General features: G+C 44.4%; 1 protein-coding gene across 6 annotated transcripts in view; it reads left to right on the top strand.

Moving 5' to 3' along the window:
• TLN2 (talin 2) overlaps positions 1-27,569 on the top strand; it is a 495,540-nt gene that overhangs the window by 121,488 nt on the left and 346,483 nt on the right. Inside the window, exons 3-4 of one of the 6 annotated variants that reach the window (XM_075006261.1) lie at positions 1,358-1,435; positions 10,484-10,590. The exons of 4 other annotated variants lie outside the window; for them this stretch is intronic. The gene's annotated coding sequence lies outside the window, so the exon portion shown is untranslated. The remainder of the gene's footprint in view (positions 1-1,357; positions 1,436-10,483; positions 10,591-27,569) is intronic. One more of the 6 variants, XM_075006262.1, reaches the window with a different exon arrangement.

Raw genomic sequence — 27,569 nt, 5'->3', positions numbered from 1 at the left:
CGCTCAGTTGCATAAATGCCTCCTTGTCCACAGTGCTGACCTGAATTTCAGCCCTTATTTTACAAAATTGTCGCAAAGTTGATGTTGATTATTTTAGTTAGCGTTCAGTGTGAGGCTGCGTATGGAGGATTACATAAGATCTTTGAAGTAGTGCACAGATGGAAATTACTTATGCTTATGCAAGCTCTCTTCTGATTCCATGTAAGAAAGCTTATAGTAAAACCACTTTTAGTTGGTGTGAAGTGATGTCTGATGGCTGTCAATGATATAGACTGACTGAGTAATTATAGTTGAGTCGTTATGCAATTTGATTAGCCAGATCCTCTCTTTCCACCAATTTAGTTTATATGGGAATTTTGGCACCTATCAGGGAAATGGTCCATGATAAAGTGGGGGAAATAAAGAGCCTTTCTGCTGTCTTATATCAATGCTGTCTTGCTTCTTCAGGGTTTTGTTAACAAGTTACTGCTGGTGGCAATCCAAGCCAGGGTCTGGAAATACGTCACCTTTTGTGTCAATATCTCCACCTACTGTTGAACCAAAGGGCAGGAAGAGTTATGATCCATACAGTGTAATCTTTGCCAGCTGTCACATTGAGGCCTTTTCAGAACCTGGAGGCCGTGTCTACACTAGCCCCAAACTTCGAAATGGCCACCACACGGCTCATCCAGATGGGGCTCCTTTTTGAAAGGACCCCACCTACTTCGAAGTATAAGGGGACTTTGAAGTAGGCGGGGTCCTTTTGAAAAGGAGCCCCGTCTGGACAAGGCGCGCAGCGGCGAGCCGCGTCAATCTCGAAGTGCCGCAGCCGCCCGCATGCTAATGAGGCGCTGAATATGTATTTCTGTGCTTCATTAGTAAACTTCAAAATGACCATTTGCATGGCCATTTCAAAGTTTTGGGCTAGTGTAGACATAGCCCTTGTGTGGTGCCATCTTCCAGGAGTGGGTGTTACCATTTTTGTCTCAGTCTGGTCCATATATAAAAGATTTTCTCAGTGGTCTCCTTCTATTTAAACAGTTCCTGTGCAACTAACTTTATGTAGCTACGTACCAGAGGTTATTCCTCCTGCTCCCTGGTAGCCACTGAAGCTACACTTCTGTGATATTAATGCTACACATGAATAAAGCACAAGAGTGTGTAAGAGGTTGGGGGGAGGAGTTGGGGAACCTTCCACAAGATGGCAAGACTGAGCAATGTTTGCGTTTGTATGCCAGTTATTTTAACCATCACCCGCCCAAAGCAACCCTCAAATAAATCCCAGACACCTTTTGTGTATTCAAGTCTTGTCTAAATACTGAGGGATATCATGCTGCTTAAACTAGCACCTAAATAACAAGTGCCTTGTTTTTGCTAGGTTCTGAGTGTTGGAACCATTACTTAACCTGAGCCAGCAGCAGTATCACACCTGTTAAGTCATAGACAAGACAAAGCTGTAAGTAGACTAGTGCCGCTTTGTGGATGTTCTTCATCTGATTGGGGTGTCCATGCGAGGGGGCGGTTAAATCAATGGAGAATAAAGCCGAAGTAAAGATTGGGCCGTAAAGTTGCATTGGTAATGGCAGTGTATTTTGATCTGACTCGAATTCTCTCTGCTGTGCTTTCATTCAGTCAAACTCTGCTTACCTTTTAAAATCTGCCTGCCTTTGCTGTACTCCATGGTGTCTCCTCTTCTTCTTTCTCAGTAGGTTTTGGGTTGCTTTTGTGTGTAAGTTAGAGAGAGAAAAATCTGTGATGAAGGTGTTTTTCTATCCACAGCCAAGTTCCCAGCCAAACATCTGATAACTGGACTGTTTGTTCATTTGGATTCAATCTACTTCATGTCATAGTCACGGGCTTCTTAGCTGCCATGGTTACTTAGGCAGTGGAGATAGTCACGGGGTATGGTCTAACTCCCAATTTGTGTGTCAGTGAATGCAAAATAATTGGACTTGCTTCAAGGGTGACTGGATCAGATCTTAGTTATCCTGACTCAGACTCTTCTGCTCTTCTCGCTAGACAGCTTACCAAGTCGTAGGTTTCCTGTCTGGTCATTTGCTCCATCCCAGCCTTCTTGTAGGTTAAAGCCAGAAGATAGCACTGTAATGATTTATTTTGACTTCCCGCTTGACACAATAAATAAATTTTATTTTGCAATTTGTTCATTACATAGTTTGAATCATAAGATATGTAAAGCAATGGTACCTCACTTTGATTAAATCACAAACCTTGATCAAGTAGAAAGGATTTATTTAAATCCTTCTGTTCAAATACCAAGTTAAAAGCTAACAGAATAATGGTGCAGTATAGCAATATTAAAAATACTTCAATGTAAGTCACAGGCAATGTAATAAAGGTTGTATAAGAATGACATGACCTCAGGTATGTTATACATACCCTGAAACACTCCAAAAAAAGCTCTGACTTGGAGTTCTCGAGTAACCTCATAAAGTGGTTAAACACTGCCTTCATGCTCCATGACTATCAAATTACTGTGTTCCTAGAGCTGGAAGTGTACACAGAAAGCAAGTAGACAGCATGGAAGATGGAGGAATGATATGTATCCTTTGCAGAGCTGATGAAAAAAGGCTTGTCACCCACAGAAACCTTTGGTGTTTTCAGCCCCAAACTTCCTATTGGAAGTATTGAAACCATTTAGAAAAAGCTGCTGTGATACTTCATGTAAGACGGACTACCAAAGGGAGGCTGCCAGGCCACTCTCCAATACCACATTCTACAAGCCTCTGTCCCAGGATCCCACTGAGGAATACACAAAGAAACGACAGCATCTGCTCAAGACCGTCCCTATAAAACCATAGGAACAAATCTACACAGACACACCCCTTGAACCCAAACCAGTTTTATTCTAACTGCTATCTAAGATCCATAAGCCTGCGAATCCTGGACACCCCATCATTTCAGGCATTGGCACCCTCACCAAAAGATTGTCTGGATATGTGGACTCTCTACATAGACCCTGTGCTACCAGCACTCCCAACTTTCTTCGAGATACCACCGACTTCCTCAGGAAACTTAAATCCATTGGTGACCTCCCTGAAAACACCATCCTGCTCACCATGGATGTAGAGGCCCTTTACGCCAAGATCCCACATGAAGATGGACTCCAAACTGTTAGGAACATTATCCCTGATGAGGCCAAGGCACAAATGGTGGCGGAGCTTTGTGACTTTGTCCTCATCCACAACTATTTCAGATTTGAGGACAATTTATACCTTCAAATCAGTGGCACTGCTATGGGCACCCTTATGGCCCCACAGTATGCCAACATTTTTATGGCTGTCCTGGAATGATGCTTTCTCTGTTCTCGTCCACTAGCGCCCCTCCTCTACCTGCACTACCTTGATGACATCTTCATCATCTGGACCCATGGAAAGGATGCCCCTGAATTGTTCCACCGTGATTTCAACAGTTTCCACCCCACCATCAATCTTAGCCTGGACCAGTCCAAGCAAGAGATCCACTTCGTGGACATTACTATGTAGATAAGCGATGGTCACATAAACACCACCCTATACTGAAAACCCACAGACTGCTATGCTTATCTACACACCTCCAGCTTCCATCCAGGTCACACTGCATGATCCATTGTATACAGCCGGGCACTAAGGTACATCAGACAGAGACAAACATCTACAAGACCTTTACTGAGATTTCCTCAAACTACAATATCCACCTAAGGAAGTGAGGAAACAGATTGATAAGCCATATGAGTACCCAGAAGCCACCTGCTACAGGCCTTGCAAGGAAAACAAGAGAACACCACTCTCCATCACATACAGCCCCCAGCTAAAGCCTCTCCAATACGTCATCAGTGATCTGCAAATCCTGGACAATGACACTTCACTCTCACGGACCTTGGGAGGGAGGCCTGTCCTCGCCTACAGACAGCCTGCCAACCTTAAATTTTCACCAGCCACTATAGATCACAACACAGTAACTCTAAACCTGGAACCAATCCCGGCAACAAACCTCGCTGCCAACTCTGCTCACATATCTACACCAGTGACATCATCACAGGACTTAACATCAGCCATACTATTAGGGGCTTCTTTACCTGCACATCTACTAATTTAATATGTGCCATCATGCCAGCAATGCCCCATTGCAATTTATATTGGCCAAACTGGACAGTCTCTGTGTAACACAATAAATCAGACATCAGGAATGGTAATGTACAAAAACCTGTGGGAGGACACTTCAGTCTCCCTGGACACTCAATAACAGATTTAAAAGTAGCAGTCCTAAAACAAAGAAATTTCAAAAATCAGATGAAGAGAGAAGTCTCTGAGTTGCAATTTATTTGCAAATTTGATTCTATCAACTGAGGATTAAACACAGACTGGGACTGGCTGGCCCCTTACAAGAGCAGCTTCTCTGCCCTGAGTGTTAACATCTCCACATTAGCATCTGACAATGGGCCACATCCCCGCTGTCTGATCTGACTTGTTTTTTCCTCTTTTGATGCATACTACTGATAATTTCCACCTTGACTGAATAGACCGTGTGAGCTCTGGCCCTCCCTTTTACTGGGACTCCACTGTTTAAATACCCCTCTGACCCCCATGCCCCCAGTCATGCATCTGATGAAGCAGGTCTTTGGCCACGAAAACTTATGCTCCAAAATATCTGTTAGTCTATGAGGTGCCACAGGACTTCTTGTTGTTCTCGAAGCTGCAGACTAACACGGCTACCTCTCTGATTCATGTAAGTTGTAGTTTGCATACCTTAAGTTACCAGTCTTTTCTATAGCCCTGGCGGCTGAGCTGGATAATAAATGCCTATGAAACATTCCAATAGGCATTTCTGTAACCAAGGGTTATGTCTGCCTTGCAGGATAAACCCAGGTCCATGTAGCTCATGTTTGTAGACCTGGTCTCTCCAGACACAGGCTCAAGCATCTGCACCATGTTGCTATGCAAATCTTTTACCCTCTCCGAAGCATTCATATGTGCTCAATAGACATGAGCCACATATTCTGGCTTCTGAGGGTGTATTCCAGGTTCTTAACACTTTCACTAGGTGTTGGAGGTGTTGGGCCCAACGGGTAGTGATCAGTGGCTCAATATCTGGACGGTGGTCAGTTTCAAGCGGAGTGCCACAAGGCTTGGTTCTGGGGCTGGTGTTATTCAACATCTAAATTAATGACCTGGATGAGGGACTGGATTGCACCCTCAGTAAGTTTGCAGATGACACAAACCTAGGGAGAGAGGCAGATACATTGGAGGGTAGAGAGAGAATCCGGAGTGACCTGGATAAATTGGAGGACAGGGCCAAAAGAAACCTGATACGGTTCAATAAGGAGAAGTGTAGAGTCCTGCACCTCAGGCAGAAGAATTTCAAGCATTGTTATAGGCTGGAGACCAACTGGCTCAGCAGCCGTACGATGGAAAGGGACCTAGAGGTTATGGTGGATGAAAGGCTGGATATGAGTAAAGAGTATGCCCTTGTAGCCAAGAAGGCTAACAGCATACTAGGATGCATTAGGAGGAGCATTTCGAGCACATCTAGAAAAGTAGTTATTCCCTTCTATTCAGCACTGGTGAGGCCACATCTGGAATATTGTGTCCAGTTTTGGGCCCCCCAGTATAAAAAGGATGTGGATTTGCCTGAGCAGGTTCAGTGGAGGGCAACAAACATGATTAAGGAGCTGGAGCACAGGACCTATGAGGATAGGCTGAGGGATTTGGGCTTGTTTAGTTTACAGAAGAGAAGACTTAGAGGTGATTTAATAGCAGCCTTCAACTTCCCAAATGGGAGCTCTAAAGAGGAGGGTGAGAGACTGTTCTCAGTGGTGTCGGATCGCAGAACAAGGAATAATGGTCAGAAGTTGAAGAGGGAGAGGTGTAGGTTAGATATTAGGAAAAACTACTTCACCAGGAAGGTGGTGAAGCATTGGAATGTGTTGCCTCGAGAGGTGATAGATTCTCTTCCCTTGAGGTTTTTAAGTCCCGGCTGGACAAGGTCCTGGCTGGGATGACTTAGTGGGGGTTAATCCTGCTTGAAGCAGGGGGCTGAACTAGATGACCTCCTGAGGTTCCATCCAGCCCTATGATTCTGTGGAGTACTCTGGGGTTTAGTTCTTGTGTGCTGTGGGACAACTTGACCGTCCCTCCCATGGAACTTGGCCAAAAATGCCAAACAGCATAAATCTAGCATTGATAAATATCATATTGAAGACAACTCTCACAGGTGTACAGAACAGGTAGCCACAAGTTACAAGAAATACAAAGGTAAATAACAGGAAACAGATGCTCTGTTACATTAAATGATACTAAATAACATATTTGAATAGTTAACCAAATACAGTCACTAAATTTTAGAATTTTTTGTTTTAATAAAACTAATTCTGCTTGCAAACTTAAATTACTTGCTGAAGTCCATACTATTTCTAAGCAGTTACTTCAATGACAGGAATTCTGAACGAGCAGTCAAACTGCAGTATTTTGAGAACATCAGCAAGATTTTAGCTTGTGTGGGAAGCTTTTATTTGTGGAATTTGTACAAAGCCTTTTAAAGCTTGGTGTTCACTATAAGAGGATACATCTTGTTGTCCTACACAGTCTTGTGCTTGGCACAAGAAGTACTGGAAACGCTTTAATTCTTGAATTAGTTTCCAGAGAAGTCTGAATTCCATCTGCACATGTGGGCCAAATTCAAGCTCCATGAAAGTACATGCAACTCAAACCAAAGCTGGAATTGGCTCAGTTTATCTAGTTGGAATCATAGAATCCTGGGGTGGAAGTGACTTCAGGCAGTCACCGAATCCAGCCCCCTGCCCAGAGTAGGCTCAATCCCAACTAAATCATCCCAGCCAAGAGTTTGTCAAGCTGGCACTTAGAAACCTCTAGGGATGGAGATTCCACCATCTCTCTAGGTAACACATTCCAGTGCGTCACCACTCTCCTGGTGAAATAGTTTTTCCTAATGCCTAACCTACGCCTGCCCCTCTGGAACTTGAAACCATTGCTTTTTGTTCTGCCACCCATCACACTGAGAACAGCCTCTCTCCATCCTTTTTTGGACACCCCAACAGGAAGCTGAAGGCTGCTATCAAATCGCTCCTCACTCTTCTCATCTACAAACTAAATAAGTCCAAATCCCTCAGCCTCTCCTCCTAGGTCATGTGCTCTAGCCCCCTATCATTTTTGTTGCCCTCTGCTGGACCAGTTTCAGTGCATCCACATCCTTTCTGTACTGGGGGCCATGAATTGGACCCCAAATGTGACCTCACTAATGCTGAATAGAGGGGAAAAATAACTTCTCCAGATCTGTTGGAAATGTTCCTCCTGATGCACCCCGATATGCTGTTAGCTTTCTTAGTTACAAGGACACACTGTTGACTCATATCCATCTTCTCATCCACTGTAATCCCCAGGTCCTTTTCTGCTGCACTGCTACTTAACCAGTCAGTCACCAACTGTAACAATGCTTGGGATTCTTCTCTCATTGTTGAATCTCAGCAGATTAATTTTGCCCCACTCCTTCAGTTTATGTAGGTCACTTGGGATCCTATCCCTACCTTCCAACATATCTACCTGTCCCCCTAGGTTAGTGTCATTTGCAAATTTGCTGCGGGTGCAATCCATTCCCACATCCAGATCATTAATAAAGACATTGAACAATCCTGGCTCTAGAACTGATCCTTGGGGCACTCCATTTGAAACCAACCACCAAACAGATATTGAGCCATTGACCACTACCTGTTGGGCCTGAGCATCTATCCAGCTTTCTATCCATCTTCTAGGCCAAAGATCCAATCCATATTTCCCTAATATCACATCCATCGACTTGCCCATGTCCACAGAGCTTTTTACCTCATCATAGAAGCTAATCAGATTGGTCAGTCATGACTTGCCCTTGTTAAATCCATGTTGACTACTCTTGATCACTTTCCCCTATCCCAAGTGCTTCAAAATGGATTCCTTGAGGATCCCCTCCATGATTTTTCTGGGTACTGAACTAAGGCTGACCAGTCTATAGTTCCCTGGATTGTCCTCCTTCCCCCTTTTAAAGATGGGCACTATATTAGCCTTTTTCCAGTCATCCGGGATTTCTCCTCATCTCCAAGAGTTTTCTAAGATAATGGCCAAAGCCTCTGCAGTGACATTTGCCAACTCCCTCAGTACCCTTGGATGCATTAAATCTGGATCTATGGGTTTGTGTATGTCTAGCTTTTCTAAATAGCTCTTTACTTTTCTTTCCCCACCGAGGGCTGCCCACCTCCTTCCCAACTGCATTGCCTTGTGCAGTTGTCCGGGAGCGGACCATGTCCGTGAAGACAGAGGCAAACAAAGCATTGAGTACTTCAGCTTTTCCTACATCATTGGTCACTAAGTTACCTCCTTCATTCACTCACAGCCCCACACCCTTGGTAATCACCCTTATTTTTAACATGCCTGTAGAAATGCTTCTTGCTACCCTTCCCTTTCTTTGCTAGCTGCAGTTCCAGTTGTTGTTTCACCTTCCTGATTACTCCCCAGCATTCTCCAGCAATATATTTATACTCCTCCTTAGTCATCTGTCCAAGTTTCCACTTCTTATATGCATCCCTTTTCAGTTTAAGCTCATCAAGGATTTCCTTGGTAAGCCAAGCTGGTTGCCTACCATATTTGCTTTTCTTACTGCACATTGGGATGGTTTGTTCCTGTGCCTTTAATAAGGCTTTAAAATACTGCCAGTTCTCCTGAACTCCTTTCCCCTTCATATTAGCTTCCCAGGGGAACCTGCCCATCAGTTCTCTCAGGGGCTTGAAGTCTGCTATTCTGAAATCAAGGGTCTGTATTTTACGGCTCACCTTTCTTCCTTTCATCAGTATCCTGAAATCCATCTCATGATCACTACAGCCCAGGTTGTCATCCAGTTCTGTTTCTCCCACTAGTTCTTCCCTGTTTGTGAGCAGCAGGTCAAGCTGTGCATGGCCCCTGGTCTGTTCCTTCAGCACTTGTAGCAGGAAGTTATTGTCTGTGCACTGCTGTATTAGTCTCCTAACAAATGTCAGGCTCATTAAAGTCTCTCATGAGAACCAGGGTCTGTGATTTGGAAGCTTCTCTTAGCTGTCTTAAGAAATCCTCATCTGCCTGATCTGGCGGTCTGTAGCAGACACCAACCACAACATCGCCTCTCTTGCTTCTACCTCTAAGCTTAATCGAAAGACTCTCAACTGTCTTTTCTGCCTCCATATACATGGATTCACCAGGGGCAAATCCTGCCTCACCAATGTGATTAGCTTCTATGACGAGGTAACAAGCTCTGTGGACATGGGGAAGTCAGTGGATGTGATATACCTTGACTTCAGCAAGGCTTTTGATACGGTCTCGCACAACATTATTGTCCATAAGTTCAGGAAATATGGATTGGATCCTTGGACTATAAGATGGATAGAAAGCTGGCTTGATGGTCGGTCCCAACGGGTAGTGGTCAGTGGCTCAATATCTGGATGGTGGTCTGTTTCAAGCAGAATGCCACAAGGCTGTTCTGGGGCTGGTGTTATTCAACATCTTTATTAATGACCTGGATGAGGGACTGGATTGTACCCTCAGCAAGTTTGCGGATGACACAAACTAGGGGGAGAGGTAGATTCGTTGGAGTGTAGAGAGAGAATCCAGAGGGACCTGGATAGATGGGAGGACTGGGCCAAAAGAAATCTGATGCGGTTCCAGGAGAAGTGTAGAGTCCTGCACCTAGGGCAGGAGCATCCCAAGCATTGTTACAGGCTGGGGACTGACTGGCTAAGCAGCAGTACGATGGAAAGGGACCTAGAGGTTATGGTGGATGAAAGGTTGGATATGAGCAAACAGTGTGCCAGTGTAGCCAAGAAGGCTAACGGCATACTAGGATGCATTAGGAGGAGCATTTCGAGCAGATCTAGAAAAGTAGTTATTCCCTTCTATTTGGCACTGGTGAGGCCACATCTGGAATACTGTGTCCGGTTTTGGGCCCCCCAGTATAAAAAGGATGTGGATTTGCCTGAGCAGGTTCAGTGGAGAGCAACAAACATGATTAAGGAGCTGGAGCACAAGATCTATGAGGATAGGCTGAGGGATTTGGGCTTGTTTAGTTTACAGAAGAGAAGACTTAGAGGTGATTTAATAGTAGCCTTCAACTTCCTGAAGGGGAGCCCTAAAAAGGAGGGTGAGAAACTGTTCTCAGTGGTGTCAGATGACAGAACAAGGAGTAATGGTCAGAAGTTGAAGAGGGAGAGGTGTAGATTAGATATGAGGAAAAACTCCTTCACCAGGCGGGTGGTGAAGCATTGGAATGCGTTGCCTAGAGAGGTGGTGGTTTCTCCATCCCTTGAGGTTTTTAAGTCCCGGCTGGACAAGGTCCTGGCTGGGATGACTTTGTGCGGGGTTGATCCTGCTTGCAGCAGGGGGCTGGACTAGATGACCTCCAGAGGTCCCTTCCAGCCCTGTGATTCTGTGAGTTCTGAGCAATCACGCTGCTCCCCTCCATACGGCACAATTCCTCCTTTTTTTCCCCCCAGCCTGTCCTTCCTGAACTGTTTATACCCTTCCATGACCGTGTTCCAGTTATGCGAAACATCCCACCAAGTCTCCGTTACTCCAATCACCTCATACTACTTTGACTGTGGTAAGGCCTCTAATTCTTTTTTTCCCCCAGGCTTCTTGAATTTGTGTACAAACACCTTAGACAATTAGCTGATTGGCCTACATTCTCTTTTCAAAATGTGATCCATGTTTAAATCTGTTCTGACCTAGTTTATCAATTGTCTTGACACACTATTTTTGTCAGCAAATTAAAAGTATGCTTTGGATGAATTGATTGGAAGGTGGATAGAGAGCTGGCTAGGTCATTGGGCTTGATTTCTGGTTGTCAGTTTGTATCAAGTGAAGTGCCCCCAAGAGTCAGTCCTGGGGATGTTTTTTTTTTAAATATCTTCATTAATGATCTGTATGATGGGATGGGCTACACTCGGAGCAAGTTTGCAGATGCTAAGCTGCAGGGTGACGTAGATATTCTGCAGAGTAGGAGGAGGATCCAGAATGACCTAGACATATTGAAGGATTGTCCCAAAAGAAATATGATGAGGTTCAACAAGGACAAGTGCAAAGTCCTGTATTTAAAGTCCCATGCACTGCTACAGGCTGGGGACCGACTGGCTAAGTACCAGTTCACCAGAAAAGGTGCTGGAGATTACAGCGGATGAGAAACTGGATATGAGTTAACAGTGTGCCCTGGTAGCCATATCATATGAGTAGGAGTTAATGGAGATTAAGACCTTTCGTGAAACCTTTTTGTTTAGAGTTTAAGAGAAGTCTCTGAAAGCAACTAAAATATTCTCATTCACTCTAATACTACACAAGTCAGTGGTGTTTTACTCATTTCTTCTCAATCTTCCTACCTTCGTTTTGTGTGGCTTCTTTGATGCTCTTGTTACTCTCCCCACCCTTTTCTCATCCTCCAAAAATCCCACTTCTCACCTGCCAGCTGAATGAAGTTTTTATAACGGCCCAAACTAACATTATGCATCTCCTGTCTGTATAGAGCAAGAGCAAAGTGTTGTATACACTCGATACATGCTAGTTTTGCTTTGTAGACCAGAAAAAATTAGAAGTCATCACCACATAAAACATAAAGCCCTATCACAACAAAGAAAGTTGCGCCATATAATGTCAGCAACAGTTTGTTATTTAAAAGCCCTAAAGACTGTGGATCGGGATGTGAGTGACGGAGATGATAAAAGACAAACGGTATTAGCAAAAGGTGATGGAACTGGTTATGTTTAGTTTGGGGAAAAAAGGATATTAAAAGGGAACGTGATAGTGGTCTTAATTCTTAAAGTGCTGCCTGTAGAGGGGCATGTTTCACTGCCCTGGCACCTTGTGCTGGTCACTTGGGAATTAGCTCTTCAGCATGTGGAGAACCCTCTTCTGTCTGGTGGCTCATGGGCTCTTCTCCGAAATCTGTCTTGAGTTTATTCACATTGTAAAACATAATGCCATATAGAACACAACAATTACTTTTGTGCCTAATGTTACCTGTCTGTTCTCCATCAACCTATATTGGGATCCATGTCCCTCCCAGACCATGTTGTCCTTCCTGCAGGGTACTGCCCTGCCTCCATGCCCCCACTCTCTGGGGTTCTTCCCCCTCAGGGAACCTCAAATCCTTGTACCTGCCATGTTTCAGTGGCCCACTGCTAGTCATCATCTGTACCCTTATCTCAGGGACAGACTGCAGTCTGAAATGACCATTCATCATTGACAATGGGTTTTGGACCTGCTGCCTTCTGCAGCCAGAGTACCCTCAGGCCTTTTTTCAGACCCTGCTGTCTGGGAGCTTGGCTGTCCAGAGCTCTCCCAGCCCTACTCTGTGTTAGGAAACCCTTGTAGCTTCGCTAGCAGTTAGGTCACTCCTGCTCCACAGCTAGGGCAGCAAGAGTCTTCTCCTTTCCTACAGCCCTTGTTTACACAGTCCAGTGGGGCTCTAACTGGCAGCTAATTGCTGCCTCAGCCCTCTCCCGGGACTGGATTTTAATCCCTTCCCTGCAGGAATGGGGTAGTTTCCCCACTACACTGCTGTAAGAAAGGAGAAGAATTCTTGTCTCTTGCCCCAGAGGGCAGGACAAGAGGCAATACGGTCAACCTACAATGCTTTGATTAAATTTTAGAAAAAAACTTCCTAACTGTAAGAATGGTAGGGTAATGGAACCAACTGCCTAGGGAAGTTATGGAAGTCTCTTTACTAGACATTTTTAAAGAAGAGCCTGGATAGCCATTGATTTGGGGTGTTATAGAAATTACAACTCCTGCATCTCGACCTTTGTGGTCTCATCTAACTATAGTTCTAAGACTCTATGATGATAGAGATGCAAGGCTTGAAGGGATTTCAAGAGGTCATCTAGTCCATCTCCCCATGCTGAGAGAGGAGCCAGTACCCACCCTTCTATAACAGGTGCACTGTCTAACCTGTTCTTAAAAGCTTAAAATGACGGGGAACTCCAAAACCTTCCTTGAAAGCCTGTTCCAGAGCTTAACTATCCTTATAGTTGAAAGTTTCCTGCCCCTGCCCCCGCTCCCCCAGATATCTGACATAAATCTTCCTTGCTGCAGATTACATCAGTTACATCGTAAGTTACTGTCCTTGGACATGGAGAATCAGATCGATCACCATTCTCTTTAGAACAGCTCTTAACATACACTCATCCCTTGTTAAATGAGTACTTCACTTACGAGTACTTGCTTAAATGAGGGACACATTTTCTTACCTTAGTTCACTCTACGAGTGAACTCTCCCCGCTAATATGAGGCTAATCCCCTCCCCCCTGGTTCCAACCTGCCCTAGTCTGCCCCCCCTCGCCGGCCCCGCAGCCCCTACCCATGGCAGCCAGAACCCCTATCTCTGCTGGTCCCGTGGCAGCCTGAGCCCCCCACCAGCCCCGCAGCGCCTACCCACAGCAGCCTGATCCCCTCCCCAGCTGCCAGCCCTGCAGACCAGCCCTGTGGCAGTCTGACCCCTGTGCCAGCCCCATGGCCCCAACACACAGCAACCTTAATTCCCCACCCCACCCGCCTGCCAGCCCTGCAGACTGGCCCCGCAGCAGCCTGACCCCCGCCAACCTGGTAGACCTAACCCACTGCAGCCTGACCCCTGCCTCCCCTCCCCCCCCAACCCAGTAGACCCAACCCACTGCAGCCTGACCCCCACTCCAACCACACACCTAACCATCAGGAGCCTGACCCCCCCACCTACCCCAAGACCCATCCGGTCACCAGGTTTTACCCCTCCCTCCCACTCATGGCCCTAAACTGCCCCCAGCCTTTAAACTCCCTACCCCCCACAAAACCCAAGGTTCACTTACCTTCCAAAAGCAGTGCCGCCACCTGCCACTCCTTCTCTGAGCTCTAGGAACCAATCAGAGACATTTACATGTATTCTAATGAGAATTTAATGTCCCTCTTATGAGTTTTCGCCTGCAAGCACAAAGCTGGGAACCAATTGTGCTTGTCAAGTGAGAGATGAGTGTATTTGAAGACAGCTGTCAGAGCTCTTCTTCGAGACTCCCAGTTCTTTAACCTTTCTTCCTAGGTTGTATCTTCTAACCTGTTGATCATTTTTGGGCTCTTCTCTCTCGAGTTTACGCTTATTGTAAAACATAACACCCCAAACTGGACACAGTGCTGCAGCTGACATTTCACCAGTACCATGCTGAGCAGAACAACTACTCCTGTGTCTAATATGCAACATGCCTTTTAATATAATGCTGAATTTGTCTTTTTTGCTATTCCGTCACATTGCTGGCTTGCATTCAGTTGTGTGATCCCCTTGAACATCTAGAATTCTAAATTATGTTAAAATAGAGACCACAACAACAACATGGTACAGATGAGCTTGTTAAGAAGGCTGAGTTGTGCTGGCTCAGTTTAAGTTGAAACTTGTCCTAGTTTAAAGCTAACAGGACTTGTTCTTGGCTTTATGCCATAAGAATGGAGGTTGTTCTAATGTCAGTCAGAATGAAGAGGTAAAAAGTAAATAACTAGATTTTACTCTTAGTGCCAAAGACCTGGATTTCTGTATGAGGATCTGTTAGCCGATGGCCGGGGTGAGGTACCACGTGTGCCCTTATTTCATCCGAGTCTTTAACTGCTAGGACAGACAGTCCCTTCGCAGCGGGCAGCCAGGGGTGGCTGACAGATGCCCCAAGGTTTTACCACCCCAGTCTTTAACTGCTAGGACAAAGTCCCTTCGCAGCGGGCAGCCAGGGAGGCTGACGAGTGCCCCAAAGGTTGTGCTGAGAGCCTCCTTCACCCGAGTCTTTGACTACTAGGACAGAGAAGTCCCTTCGCAGAGGGCAGCCACGGAAGCTGATGGGTGCCCCAAGAGTCTGCCCTGTGGAGGCAGCACGACTCAGCGCTCAGCTCTCAGTACCCCTCACCAATGACCATGCTAAAGCAGCCAAAAACCATCTGGGTTCTTTTTATTTGTGTTCAGTTTGCACAGTAACAGGAAGAGTCAGGTTAAAACTTAAACAGTTACTATTTATTTGATAAGAAGAACTTAACTTTATGGTTACAAAGCTTATATGTTATGTTCTTAGATTACAAATAGCTAGCATATAACAGAAAAGTACTTTTAATTCATAGATCTATTATTAAATGTGCGCAAAAGCAAAACAAAGACACATAGGAGGTCTTATTCTCACCCCTGCGTTACCCAACGTGGCGTGGCCAGCAACTCTCACTCAATCCCTTGAGAAGATGCAGTATGAGGAGGGCGTCCCCTGGGACCTCAGGAGGCAAAGACCTTCCTGACCGGCAGGTAGAGGTAATTGGAGCTCAATTACAGGGGGCTGCCGGACCCTACTTTATACCCATTGGGTCATGTATACTCTTCCTTATCTTTAAAGATGCCAATTGTGTTAGATTGCCTCCTGACACTAGTTCTCACAGGGAGTTTCAAAGGCTTAATTCACACCTGCGAGGTGGAGATAATTCAGGCATTCTTTTCTTATGGGTGGGAGATTCCTCTCCTGGGATGACGTGTAGGTGTATCAACCACCGGTACTAGCCAAGGGCAGCCTGAGGCCCTGGTCGTCCGCGAGCCCGTTTGTCTTTTGTTGTCTGGTTTCGGTCTGTTCAGGGTCATGATGCTGTGCTCTGAGGCATCAAAGACTGTGCTTGAGATTAGTACATCTGTGCTCTCAGGCATTACCAGACTGGGCTTTCTTTGGCCCTTTGTGCTTTAAAGCACCAAAAGAGGCAAGATGGAGTAGAACAGGGGGATTCTGTCTGGCTACAGGATCCCTTTCTGTGAAAAGCATCAGGACTTAAAGCTGAAACTCAAGAGTGGCTTGGCACGTGGCAATAAACTGAAAATAAGTGATGCAAGGCAGGTGGTATGTCCTGTAGTTATGTGTAAAACAATTTTAAAAGTCTGTGTTACAGCTGAAATGGACTTCTTAGGAGTTCCTGTTGATGATTCTGTAGGATTTAGTTGGCACATGGGGATTAGGGTGAGAAAATACGTTATGAAAAAAACATAGTGGATATGTATGTGTAATAGCAATTGGGAAAACAAAATTCCCCTGCTTATGTCACTTCAGACCACTTCAGAGGCCTGACTGAGTAATCAAAAGGATAATTATTTTTATATGATCTGGAAAGCATTTTCTGTTGTATGATAATTATACTCACATCCAAGACGTTGTCATAGCTGTTATGTAGCCATTTATACTCTGGAGAGGATAAAATTTGACGTTTTTCCAAACTTCATTAGGTTCAAGGAGGAGTGTAATTATCCTTGCTGTTTCTGGGATTCTGTAAACCTTTGTCATAATTACCCAGTTAAATTGTTTCAGATCAGATGTAATTTCTCATTTAACAATATGCTTGAAAGAGTTTGTTTTAAAGATGTTACCCAGTTATTGCAGGATGGCAGTTCAGAACATTCAGTTATTACCTCAGGGCTGAACAGGATTAAATACCTTGGATGATGGGGCTGTTTTTTGCCTGGGTCAAATGCAGGCCTTTGACAGAACCCTTAATATCTCTGCCGTTGTTTGCTTTGGGTCAGTTGTGAGCACTCTGTCATGCAGTCCAATGTTTTAAGTCTGAGAAACTAAAGAAGGGGATATTTTTTCTCCCTACCAAATGTTAGGAGCAAGCCATTGCTCACAAGTGTGAAATGCTGCTAAATACTTGCTATTAGCGAAACTCAAAACATAAGGTACCTGGTGTCCACATTTGCTAGACCAGAAATAAATGCTGAGTCTTTTTATGTGATTAATATCTCAACGTAGTATCCAGTTTGTTTTCTTTTACAAAACAAATACAGTACATTTCTGGACAGAGGGAGACAGTATTTTCTGTGTCTGAGGAATCAAGCGTCCAGGAGGATTCTCTGACTGCTAGCACATCACACACTGCAATGAGTGTCACAGTTCTGTTTGCATGTCCTTGTAGCCTCTCTGAGTAGGGTTTCCCTTCCCCCATCCCCCCAAATATGCTGTCTCGCCCATGGTAGGGTTACCATATTTGTTATAGTGTATATAGGACATTAATACAACACAAGTTGGTACATGCTGATACAGATACACTCCTTCTCAGGGGTGTCCCCTTATTTTAAAAGGTCAAACATGGTAACCCTAACCCACACTTATCTCTGGGTGGAATCTCTCCATGCTTCCACTGTTAGAGCATACACAACCCATGAGTGTCCACCACATAGGCCGTGTCTACATGAGCCCCAAACTTCGAAATGGCCACGCGAATGGCCATTTCGAAGTTTACTAATGAAGCGCTGAAATGCATATTCAGCGCTTCATTAGCATGCGGGCAGCAGCGGCACTTTGAAATTGACACGCCTCGCCGCCGCGCGTGTCGTCCCGACGGGGCTCCTTTTCGAAAGGACCCCGCCTACTTTGAAGTCCCCTTATTCCCATCAGCTCATGGGAATAAGGGGACTTCGAAGTAGGCGGGGTCCTTTCGAAAAGGAGCCCCGTGGGGATGAGACGCATGGCGGCGAGGCGCGTCAATTTCGAAGTGCCGCAGCTGCCCGCATGCTAATGAAGCGCTGAATATGCATTTCAGCGCTTCATTAGTAAACTTCGAAATGGCCATTCACGTGGCCATTTCGAAGTTTGGGGCTCATGTAGACGTAGCCATAATGGCACATAGGTCTGTCTGTGTTTGGACACCTGCTTGATCCTCCCTTGGGAACCTCTGACCAGTGATATTCACCAATAGCTTTCTTAAAACCCAAATATTTCCAGTTAACATTTATAATGGAGCATTAGAGAAAATTGAGAACAGCCTATCAATATTTAGCCTCCTCAACAATGTACCCATATTTCATTTCCTCTAAGTTAATGGCAGAATGTATGTTAGATCCATAGGCTTTCCTCTTAGATTGCAAGAAAGGAACTGAGACAGCTCACATTTTCTTGAAAACCAAAAGTCACTGTAGTCTTATATGACATCTCCCCTATTCTTTTAGCTCACTTGCCGTGGCCTGTCTCATATGTGAGCCTGCCAAGTGGAACAAGTGACCTTGCAAAAGAGATCCATCACTATGTCGCTTGATGTTTTGTTTGTTTGTTTTAGGGACTATGTGTTATGATTCCTAGTGCCGCAGGATGGTTTCTCTTGACAACCGCTGCTGGATTCTCGGGTTATCAGAGGATGACAGATTGATTCTTTGAGTGATTGGACCTATGAGGTCCTAATGGACATAAATTACTGGCTGGTTGTCACTGTCTCCTTGTGGGTGGGTGGTTATCTCTTGAGGAACGGTGAGACATGTCAGTCTAGCACAGTCTTACTATTCAAGTGCATAAGTAGCATTTTGGATACAGATCAAAATATGGTACTAATAGAGATACCAGTTTTTATTGTCACAATGGATATTCAGATTTGTCCTTTTCTCTTCTATTGGTCTGTCTCCTTCCCTGAAGCAGGCACCCTGTATCACAACAGCGTGGCCTGCCTTTCTCCCTTCTCTCCTCGTCTTCCCCCACACAGCCAGCAGGAGAGTCCATGGAACAAGGTTGGGGGAGTGGCAGCTGAAAACATGCTGCTGGCTGTAAATATGCATGCTCTGTTAATCAGACAGGTGGGCAGGTTTCAGACCCTGGGGCTGATTTTATCCACCCCTGGTTTAAGGTGATACTAGCTGGTTAACTATTAACATCCCTAATTGTGTTCTGTGTCTCTTGTGGGACTGTATTAGATCAAGATAAGAAGCTAGTGATACAGAGTAGAATCTTTGGTGGCCTAACCTGGCTTTATTAAAAATAAGTGGTCTTCAATTTCTAGCCTTACATTATAGTTCAAGCATTATACACTATTGTATAAGCACCTCAAAGGGGGGAGGGTCATTATTTCCTGTAAAACGTATTAAAGGACCTTAGAAGTACCAATGTGCGTTTGTAGCACTGTGTTCTTAAAGATGCCCCTAGGTGGGATGCTAACTAGTTTGCTGTTACTGTCAACATTGGGAGTTATTGTGCTTGTTTCTGTATGTACACTGTTAGTTCCGCAAGCATTCCTCATTTACAAAATGTCAGTTTGAAGCCAGTACTCAGTTCATTGGCATTCTGTATTCCCTCCATCATGCTCAAATGCTTTGATGCATTCTGTAAAACAAGTGCAACTTCAGCGGCTCTGTGCATGATGAGAATCAAGACAGCTTCTTAAATGAGGTTTTTGATGTTTTGATAAACTTTAAATGGCCCTTTATTCCTTTTGATTAGGCTTGGTCTGCACTAGGTAGGTAAGTTGATTGCATATGTGCAGGTTTAGCTTCGGCAGTTGTATAACTAGTATCAACTTATCTGTATTCAACTTAGCTGGCTGGCCATCTTCACATTTCATCTTACTCCTGGGGTTAACAAGGAGCAGAGGGGTCAACCCCAGATAGTTCAATTTTGCGTATCTTTACTAGGTGTGCAAAAATGAACTCCAGAAGATCAACCCTGACCAGGTCTATCTTCCATGTAGTCTAGATATAACCTTAGTTTATCGTACTATAAGCAGTGCACTGTTCTATTACTTCCTGGAAATCCCAAACTTCCACAAAGTTGTTGTTAAAATAATCTTATTGTAATATCTGTATGTCAGCTGGCTCTTTTCTTCCCTCATAGGTTAGATCCTGTGGACAATGTATGTGTGAGGTAAAGGAGCTAATATCATAAGAATTTAGTTCCTTCTCTTTCTACTACACAAGACCAAGAGAAAATGTAATGCAGTTTGACTTGGAGCTGGTGAATTGTTTGCTATTAGAAATTAATTCAGGTATAGTTTCAGGAATATGAAATGCAGTTTTATGTACATAAGCAGCGAGTTACTTTCTGCGCACTAAAACATTTGGAGTTTGTTACATAACATAGGTAGGAGGCGTAGAGAATTGGCTTAATTTGTTGCTGCTGAATGCAGAGTTGCTATACAGTCTTCCCCTGCCTTACGAGGGTAATTCATTCCTGAAAAACCTCTCTTAGGGTGAATTCTCATAAGTCAAAAATGTAATTACCACTAATTCCAATCTGAAAAAATGTTACACATTCCTGAGCCCCAAAATTTACAACCATTTATGCTAAAACAACACCAAATCCCATTAAAATGAACACAATTACTTCAATAGTTAACATTAGTTATCATAACACAACCTAACAAGGCATTTTCCCTTCATTAATTACTCTACAATATGGCTGTTTACCTTCTTTCAGGGGGCTGTTCCAGGTGCAGAGACAGGGCTGCGAGGGGAACGGAAATTGAAGAGTGGCTGGGAGGACGCCACAAAGCTGGGAAGCTGCCCACAGCTGCAGAAGGGGGGCCAGCGCAAGGGGGCGGGCAGGGCAGAGTAGGGCACGGGGAGGCAGCCCGGCCTGAGTGCAGCTTAGGTTAAGCGGGGAGGGGGCAGTGCCAGGAGCTGGTCGTGCGGGGAGCTGGGCAGGCACAGGGGGCCCTCGGCTGGTAAGGGGCGATGCCTCACTCGTACAGGGCTCCGCGGCGGCGAGGCCCCACCAGCGGAGGCTGAGGTGGCAGTGGCAGGCAAGCCAGGCGCTAAATGGGATGGAACGCCACAAGCGGCGCCCAAGGCACAGCTGCACAGGGCAACGGCAGCCCCCTAGCCGCCTGGGGGGGCGAGTGTCAGCGGCGGGGCTGGGATGGGCTGTGCGCCCAGCATCCATGTCTCGCAGAGCGGCGTGATCTACTGCCGGGACTCAGATGAATCTACCTCCCTGCACCGCGCCGCCGCCCCCCTGCATGGCCTCTTCGTCAAGACCGACGCGGCGACTCCATCCACTCAGTGCTCGCCTACCAGAGCTGCCAGCCTCCACCCAGCCCCAGGCAGCTCCGAGGCGGAGACCCAGACCAGCCACAGCAGTGTCAAGGTAAGGGCGGGGGTGGGCCAAGATGCCTGAGGCAGTGGCTCCACAGATGGGCACTGTCTCCTCCTTTCCCAGCTCTGGAAGTGGGCGCCCGCTGTGGCTGGCTGGGGGCTCTGGGAAACCACCGCTGGGCGCTGCAGAGAGATGTTCCGAGCGGGCAGCCATTGCCTGGAGCCGCGGCCTTTCTCCTGCTGCAGGGCAGCCGTGTGCCGCTGAGGCATGCTAAATCCAGATCAGTCCTTGTAAATGCAAAGAAAAGCCTCATAAGCTGAAGTAGGGGTATTAAATGAAACTCCTTGTAAAGTCGAATTCTCATAACCCGAGCGGGTGTATCTCGGGGTATGACTGTACTGAAAACCATTGGGAATAATTTTTTTGTCCTTGCACTTTTCCTTTTATAAGAAATCCTATGTCTGCAAAGACAGTGTACCCTGTGACAAGTGGAAGAGAATCAGAGTTCTCTTCTGTAACTGAGAGCTGGGACCTCAGCCATCTTAGGAAGAAAAATCTAAAGGTCTTGGGGCAGAGCACACAAATAGAGGAGTAATACATTGAGTTAGTTAGGAGCTGCGGTGCAGTTAGCAGACTGATACGGTTGCTGAAGGATATCGACAGCAATGCAGAGGCAGCAGTGAGAACATGCAGAGACTTGGGAAGTTGGTTTAGAATGTGTAGAGGTATGAAACAAGGAGATCCGATATCACTGAGTATCTTCATCATGCACCTAGAGAGAGTAACAGACAAGATCAAGGAAGAAGGAGAAGGGATATGGGTGCACAGGATGAGCACTAACAACTTGAGGTCCACAGATGATATAATTATCATGGAGGACGATGAAGAGAAGTTAGCAAGAATGGTGCTAAATGAGGCAGGGAAGCAGTAAGGACTGATTATGGGCATCGAGAAAATGAAAACAATGGTATTTGGAGATAAGGAAATAGGAAGGAAGATCAGAATAGATGGGATCGAACTAGGGAACACAGAGAAGTTCATGTATCTGGGGAGCAACATGACATATGATTGAGGCTCTAAGAAGAAAATAGCGAAAGCAAGAGCAAGTTTGAAGGCAATGGATAAGATCTGAAAAAGGAAAGCAATTAGCTTAGGAATGAATCTGAGCGTCTTGGAAACGTGTATTCAGCAGCATGTTGTATGGATTTGCGACATGGGTGATACTAAAAGATTTGAAGAGAAGGACATTTGCATTCGAGAGGAGCTGTTCTAGAAAGATCCTGAGAATAGGATTGATGCAGAAGGTCACCAATGAGGGGATTATATAGGAGGATACACCCAAAAGAGAACCTATTGCAGAAGGTTATACTATGGAAATTACAGCTATTCAGACATATCTGCAGAATGAATGAGGAACGAAGAGTCAAGACCCTGGTATTCGGCATGATGGACAGTTCGAATAGGGGAGGCAGACCCCACAGAGAACGAGTTGGTGATACAGTAGATTAGTGCAGAGCTAGTCTATAGAAACTAAGCCACTCCACACTGTACAGGGAAAGATGGAAGGAAATAGTGAGGGAGGCATCAGACACCAACGGGTGCTGAGCCCATGATTGAAGATGATGATGATGTGCAGGAAGTGGTAAGAATAACAGTGAGACAAACCCATGGGCAACAGTGTTTGAAGGGATAACTCTTTCTAGCAACTCTTAGGCATATCTGTATTTTATAGGATTGTAGAACTGAAAGAGATTTCAAGATTCCATCTAGTCAAGTCCCCTGCACTCATGGAAGTACTAAGTATTATTATGGCCAACCCTGACAAGTGTTTGCATAACCCACACACCTATACGTGGTTAACTGTCTCATGTTGTGGTACCTAGACCACTTCACAGAGAAAGAATAAGTGTCCTCTACAGCGTTGGTTCAGGGCCAGCTGACCTTTAGCTCAGGCTGTAGAGGCTCCTGCACTAACTCCAGAGGTCCCAGGTTTGAGTCTGCCTGTGGGCAGATAAATTTGTCTAACCCAATGTTAAAAACCTCTAATGATTGAGGCTCCATTATCTCACTGGGACGTTTATTCCACTGCTTAGCACACTGACGGTTCAGAAGTTTTTCCTAATGTTAAACCTCAGAGGTTAAGGAGAACAGTTCTCCTTCTTCCTCATTACAACATTTTCCTTACTGGTTTAACTTGAATGTTTCCCGAATGGACGTACACACAAACCCTGCATGGGCAGTGATTACTAGGGAAAGCTTTGCAGTTTACAGTGAAATTTAGGGTGGACTATGGGTGTAGGAACCAAGTAATTTTGACCCTATGGTCCAGGTAGTGTCCTTATTATACATGTGTTTCTGCCATTTGTCGGTCAGTTGTGAAATGTAACTTGGCATATTTGAGAGATGTTTGACCTTGTTAAAGCTGCAAATGTGACTTGGTTCTGTGTGTGCTGCTGAGTTAATTTAAAATGAAGGCAGAGGCAAGTGGCCTCATTATTTTTCAGAGAGATATGTTTCGTCCTACCATATCTGATACCCTGTGAACATATTGCAGAAATTAAATTTTTATCTAAGTGGCTAATTCCATTCATGTCTGACAGTGTAAGTCAGCTACAGAAGAATTATCTTTCTATTCAGGTATTTCTTTCATAGGCTTTGTCCATACTTAAAAGTTTGAAGTGTGAGTAAACCATCTCCAGGAGGGAAGTAGTTAAAGACACCGGGAGAATGGCTGGGAGCTGTTTATACTGGCCTTTTATAGTGCTGTAATTTGCTGCACTCAGAGGGGTGTTCTTTCACACCTCTGAGCAACAAATTTACAGTGCAGTAAAGTGGCAGTGTAAACAAGCCCTTAGCGGCTTTGTTGGCTACATCTGGTCTACCATTAGCTGGGCCTTAATTTAATTGTCTGAGTGTGGGGTGAGAATGAGAAACACATGCCTGGTATGTGACCATCTAGTCTTCTGATGTTGCAATCTCAGCAATTGTCTGCCATAAGCAAGCAATTTCAGCTCAAGGCAACAATTCAGCCATGTTCGTGCTCTTTCCTGACAGATAGATTTGAAGGAATACATCCATGAAAAATTGGTTACTAAAGGTTTCCTGAACCACTGTGTCAGCATGCTCCGTGCTGATAACGAGCTTTCAGGGTATGTCTGTAAATCTCCCATGTGAAATGATGTCCTGGCAGCCCAACCACTTCGACTATCTGAATTTAGAACCTTAACTCACCCCTTGCCCCCTGTTGTTCTGTGCTGCCTTCACTGACTGCATCAAATAATATCTAGCAATGTTAGGGGGAATATAGCTTGTGAAACAGTTCTGAGACCACGGCCTCTTCAGAAAGTTGTCTGGTAACGACAGGTGGTATATGATACTGGGGTACTCTGGAAAGCTTCTGTTTGGTTAGAATGAGAACTGCATTGAATGGTTTATGTATTATATATGGTCGTAGCTCTTCCTGCATCTGTAAATGCTGCATCTAAAAACAAAAATTTGCAAAATCAGACACCTTCGGTAAAAAGCCATGGTGTGGTGTTGGTGTAATCCAAGTACAAGCACATTGCCCTGTGTTTTAGTTTAACTAACTAGAATAAAAATGAAACATAGACAAAAAGCAATTCTATTGAGTAGGCAGGAAAAAGGCATTGGAGATGCCTAATTTCTGTTCTCTATATGGAAAAAGTAGTCACTGTCTGCTGTAGCACAGTTCTGTCTAATTAAGGCTTCCATGTTACCCGCTGTACCTTATTTAAATAACAGCATAAGCAAAACTTGACCCTGTGCCTAATTGAATAACTGCCACACTAATTACATTTTTTCTCATGTGTCAGGGTTGCTGACCCTGAAAAAATGTGTTTCCAAACAATAGAGGGAGCAGAGGAAGTGGATCTAAGTAGTTACTAAATATGTGCAGTATTTCCTTTCACCAGGAAACAGATGACATAATAAATGGGTTTAAAAATACTTCAGTTGGAGGAACAAATCATATAAACTTTTGATGTGTTGTACTTCCTCATCCGTCTTCCCTGAGAAACACAACACTGAAATTTCAGTTGAGTTGAAGCTTCCTGCTTCCCTCCAAATGCAAATTCAGGTTATTTACAGTATTAAATGTATTCCATCTGAAGTTCTGCATAGTAGTAGTAGTAGTAGAAGTTCTGCATACCTGTGTGTAACTGATGATGTTTCAGGTGTAATATTTAGCCTTAGCTAGTAATGATGGGGGGAGAGGAAATGGGAAGGATAATACTTAACCATTTCTACTCTTTTGCAAACTCTGCCTTCCTAGAGATAGTATGGTGGTATTTGCTACTTGGTGGTTCAGTCCAGATTAAAAATGACTATCTTTGCTGCCTAATTTTGCCTTCATTTGAAGTCCTATAGCAACATCTAACGAGTCACTAACCCATGATTCTGTATGAAAGAGATGTATTTTTTCAGTTCATCACAGTTAACTTTTGCAGAATCAAAATCAAGTGTGTTAGGCCGTGCAAAGAAGTAATATAATTCTAAAGCAAGGCATATAGATATTTCCATAGAAGTGATCACAGTCAGTTCTACTCTTCTCATAATGGTGCTTCCTTTGCTTGTAAGTTGTATTTCTTACTTCGTTCTTTACCTCCTTTCTTCATTATCCTGGAATATAAGATCTTTGGCACAAGGATGGCTTTGCTTGTATCTGCATGGTGACATTCAACATTGAGTGGTATGGGGGAAAAAGCAAGTTCCCATAGTAAGTATAACAGGAAAAAATAATATTTACCTATATCTCAGTTTTTGATATGTGATGTAGTCAGATGGCATTTTGTAAATATTGTAATTTCTGTTGAGTTTTTCCTCCTGAGGGATGTAAATATCAGTTTTAAAAGCTGTCAATTTAAACAATCAAAATTATATCCTTTAACCATTAACCAAGACTCTTCTGGCTGTCACAGCTGGGTCCCTCTCTTGGAATGGCATGGCGTGGTCAGTGCTGGGGTTGTGCTGGGGCTCCAGGGTTCACAGGCCATATGTCCCACTGGCCAGCCACCAGGGTTAACAGTAGGGCTGTGTCTACACTAGCCCAAAACTTCTAAATGGCCATGCAAATGGCCATTTCGAAGTTTACTAATGAAGTGCTAAAATACATATTCAGCACCTCATTAGAATGCCGGCAGCCATGGCACTTCAAAATTGATGCAGCTTGTCCCAACGGGGCTCCTTTTTGAAAGGACCCCGGCAACTTTGAAATCCCCTTATTCTTAACAGCAGATAGAAATAAGGGGATTTCAAAGTTGCCAGGCTCCTTTCGAAAAGGAGCCCCATCTGGATGAGCCACGTGGCGGTGAGCCGTGGCAATTTCGAAGTGCCGCAGTTGCTGGCATTCTAATGAGGCTCTGAATATGTATTTCAACACTTCATTAGTAAACTTCGAAATGGCCATTTGCATGGCCATTTCGAAGTTTTGGGCTAGCGTAGACGTAGCCTTAAGGTCCAGTTAATAGCAAGCCCGATTCTTACCAGTTAACTCGCTAACTGTTTAACCTTCTACATAGTCAGTCTTCATCCCATAATCCATGGAACTTTTCCATAAATTATAATAGGCTGTAGAAAGCCAACTTTCATGCGTGTCATAATTTATAGCGAGCTCCATTGAAAAAGGAGCCATGTGACCTGTACCTCTTCATCTGAATTAGATTTAGAAGGAATGTTCAGAAGAATAGACTCTATTTTAATGGGCTGCTTGCAACACAACAGATTTGAATCTCCACTGATGTTTCCTTGAAATCCTCCTGCAGAGATTGAGATCAGTTGAAGGAGTTCAGCAGAGGGAAGGATGTGCCTTTTGAGTACATTCTTGTTAAAAGTCTAATGAAATGGATCCCAAAAAGAGCATGAACAGATTCAATTTAGAGTTGAGTAACTCTGATGAACACTGGAGTATCACCTGAGGTCTTTTGTTAGAAGAAATGAATCTGTTTAACTTTATGGCTCCTGTGAAAATTCCACCCTTACTTTTCTCTGTCTGTGTGTGCTGAAGGTTATGTGGCACCTGCTAGCTTGAGGATTAAGGTTACTAGTCAGGGAAAATAGACCTGTTGCTTCTGCACATCTCCTGGCAGTTTAGTGAACAAAGCTGTCATGCACTGGTTTTGTGACTTTGTTGGCTTATGTTGAATTTGTGTAACTGAAAGCTAGCTGAACTGAAATAACTTCTGGGTGTATATGACAAATGCCTTTGATATTGATGGTTGCTGAAGACTTACGAACTGTTGAATTGGTAGAACACCACAAATACTAATTCAGTGTTAGATGAATTTAATAAACTATTTAACAAATACTATTCCGCAAACACTACTTACTGTACCTCTTGGTTTTGTTCCTCTCACCCTCTTCCTGTCTTCCTCCTCCTGCTTCCTCCTTCTGTTTCCTTCTCCTCCTCCTCCCGCTTCTGCCTCAGACTGCAGCTTCTTGATTACACATGACTTCTAACTAGTCCCATCAAGTGTTTCCAGTCTACCGTGCACACCTGCAAAACCACGGATTTTACCACAGACACAAAAGCCAAAAATTTTAACCTGCTAGTTGCATGTTTATTCTTTCCTCTCCTTATCCTTCTGCCTGCTCTAACACATGAAGTTTGGCTTCTGTAATTGCTTTAACCTTCCTTTTTTAAATTATTTATTGAGTGCCTGGCTCTGGAACAGAATGAAACCATTTGTTGCCTGCTGGGTTTGCTTTTATCTGCTGAAACAGTGAACACTGACAAGAGTGGTCACCTTTCACT

The sequence above is a fragment of the Carettochelys insculpta genome, chromosome 12, assembly GCF_033958435.1.
Source record: "Carettochelys insculpta isolate YL-2023 chromosome 12, ASM3395843v1, whole genome shotgun sequence".
Lineage (NCBI taxonomy): Eukaryota > Metazoa > Chordata > Testudines > Carettochelyidae > Carettochelys > Carettochelys insculpta.
The sequence above is the reverse complement of the archived record's forward strand: the minus strand, read 5'-3'. Positions and strand labels throughout refer to the sequence as shown.